The sequence below is a fragment of the Penaeus chinensis genome, chromosome 35 (assembly GCF_019202785.1).
Source record: "Penaeus chinensis breed Huanghai No. 1 chromosome 35, ASM1920278v2, whole genome shotgun sequence".
Taxonomy (NCBI): domain Eukaryota; kingdom Metazoa; phylum Arthropoda; class Malacostraca; order Decapoda; family Penaeidae; genus Penaeus; species Penaeus chinensis.
In genome coordinates this window covers 6,043,329-6,046,529 of record NC_061853.1, presented here as the reverse complement: position 1 = coordinate 6,046,529, position 3,201 = coordinate 6,043,329, and positions in this window count along the sequence as shown.

The following is a 3,201-nucleotide window of genomic DNA, read 5'->3' as shown; positions in this document are numbered from 1 at the left end:
GAAAGATTGTATTATTGTAGAGGAAGAGGAAAAAAATAGTGGTAAACGAGGGAAAAGGGAGGAGGAGAATAGGAATGGAGATAATGAATACTGAAGAAGGAAAAAAGGAAGAGAATGGTGAATAAAAAGAAAAAAAAAGAAGGAGGAGAAGAAGAAGAGGAAAATAATAGTAAAGAAAAGGAAGAAAAGGAGGAGAATGGGAATGGGGAAGAAGAAGAATATGAGGAAGGAGAAGAGAAGGAAGAAGGAGAAAAATGAACATAATGATAAGATGGGGAATAGGAATAAAAGAAGCCAAAAAAAAAAAAAAAATGAGAAAGAGGAGAAAACTTGAGGAAAAAGATGAAGAAGAAGAAGAAGAAAGACGAACAACACGAATAAGAAAAAAAAGAAGGGAGGGAGAAAATAAAAATGAAGACGAAGATAAAAGTAGAAAGGAGATAACGAAGGAGAAGAGAAACAAAAGTGAATACGAGAAAGAAGAAAAAGGAGAAGAAAAAGAAGAAGAAAATACCGAAAAAGGAGGAAAGGAAAACGAAGAAAGAAATCGAGACTGAGAAAAAAAATATTATAAAATCAACTCCACATTCAGCATTATTAAGAAAGAATAAAAATAAAACAAAAATAACAAGTGAATGAACAAGAATTTGGGAATAACTAGCAACAAAGAATAAAACAGGTAAAGCACAGTCTAATAAGGAAAATGACAAGCAAATGCTTTAGAAATGACAGGCGTATGGTAAGCACTGGACAGGCGAATGACACGCAAATGACAGGCAAAGGTACACAGGAAAGGCTTTTGACAGGTGAATGACAAACAACTGATGAATAACTTGCATGACAGGCGGACGACAAACAAATATTTGGATAAATAAATTACAAAAAAAAAAAAAAAATCATAATCACCCGGTTAAATGTAAAACAACAATAGTATTGCAAACAACAATAACAATATTGCAGACAAGAACAACGATATATCATGCGACACGTTAGACAACAACATGACAAACGACAAATAAAGACAACTTTATAACACAACAAAGAAACAACAGAGACAAAGACAACAAAGATACGACAAACAAAGGTACACAATAACACGACAAAGATGCACAATAAAGCAAGCAAAGACAACAAGCAAAAACATGACAAACAAAGACACAAAAAAGCAAAGGAACGCAACAAATAACCACAACAGCCGAAATGAGAAATAGAGGAAACAAATAACAACAAACAAAGACATAAAATAACACGACAAACAATGAGAGCATACTAATAGCACGACAAAGAATGACAATACGGCAAACAAAGACAATAACACGACAAAGAAACAACAAAAACAAACAAAGACAATAACACGACAGAGAAACACAACACAAAAACAACAAAGAAAGACAATTAATAACACGACAGAGAAACAACAACAACACAAAAACAACAAAGAAAGACAATAACACGACAAAGAATCACAACAACGCAAACAAAGACAAAACAACAACAGCAACAACGAGTGACCGCGCGAGAGACCAATGATCAGGCGAAACTCTCTTTAAACCCTTCCTGATGCTCGTCACTTGCTTGAAACTTTCATTAAAACTTCCTTGAGAATTTTTTTTTGTTTTTTGTTTTTTTTTGTAAACTTCATTGGACTTTTTTTTTTTTTTTTTTTTGGGGGGGGGGGGGTAAACTTCCTTGGGATTTCTTCGGGATTGCCTGGTAATATTTTTGGGATTGTGGGATTTCTTATTGGGATTTCCTTGGGAATTCTACTGACTTCATCGGGACATCAATGGGACTTCTTTGGGACTTCCTTGGGACTTCTTTATGATTTCATTGGGACATCATTGGGACTTCCTCAGGACTTCTACTGACTTCCTTGGGACTTCCTTGGGACTTCCTTGGGACTTCCTTAGGACTTCCTTGGGACTTCCTTAGGACTTCCTTGGGACTTCCTCGGGACTTCTCTTTGACTTCATTGGGACATCATTGGGACTTTCATGGAACTTCCTCGGAATTTCCTCGGATCTTCCTCGGATCTTCCTCGGGACTTCCTTAAAACATTCTCGGAACCTTCCTGGGACTCTCTCCTCCTCCTCCTCCTCCTCCTCTTCCTCCCTCCTTCTCCTCCCTCCTTCTCCCGCCTTAAAAGATGGGTCCGCTCAGCCTCCCGATCTCCGCCAGGCTGTATCCTTCCTTCCTTCCTCCCCTGTCGCTGTGTATCATGATGATATATATATGCCATTATCTTTCTTTTTCTTTCTCTTTCTCTTTCTTTCTTTTGGTTATTTTCTTTTCTTGTTTCTTTCCCCTTTTTTTTAAGTTTTTTGTTTCTTGTTTTCAGTTTCTTTGTCTGTCTATTGTCTGTCTCTTTATTTGTCTATTGCATTCTGTTGCATTGTGTTTCTTCATCAATCTATCAGTCATGCGCCGTTTCTGTCAATCTGTTTATCTATCTATCTGTCATTCTCCGTATTTATCACATATATTTTTCAGAAGATATGTTTCTTTTTGATTTGATTATTTAGCCTAAAAAACTTAAGTTTTTCTCCCTCTCTCCCCTCCCTACCTCTCTTCTCTCTCTCTCCTTTTCTTTCTCTCCCTCCCTTACCCCTCCTTTCTCTCTTTCTCTCCCTCCCTCCCTCCCCCTCTCTTTCTTTCTCTTTCCTCACCCCCCCTCTTTCCTTTTTTTTCTCCCTCCATCCTCCCTTCCCATCTTTTTCTTCCTCCCTCCCCCTCTTTTTTTCTCTCTTTCTCCCTCTCTTTCTTTCCCTCTTTCTCCCCCCCCCCCCTCTCTCTCTTTCTCTCTCTCTCTCTCTCTCTCTCTCTCTCTCTCTCTCTCTCTCTCTCTCTCTCTCTCTCTCTCTCTCTCTCTCTCTCTCTCTCTCTCTCTCTTTCAAAAATAAACACCTAACTGTTGAACTTTTCTCTCTTCGCAGAATGAACTATTCGGTCGGCAAGCAGCCTCAGACGCGGAGGAGAGAGGGAGAGAAAGCCAGAAAATAGCCCGAGTTTAGTTTGACTTCGAAGCGCTAAACGGGTGAAATTCTAACTCGGGAAGGAAGCCAAGTTCTCGTCTCTCTCTCTGCCTTTCTTTCTCTCTCTCTTTCTTTCTCTCTCTTTCTTTCTCTCTTTCTATCTTCTCTCTCTCTCTCTCTCTCTCTCTCTCTCTCTCTCTCTCTCTCTCTCTCTCTCTCTCTCTCTCTC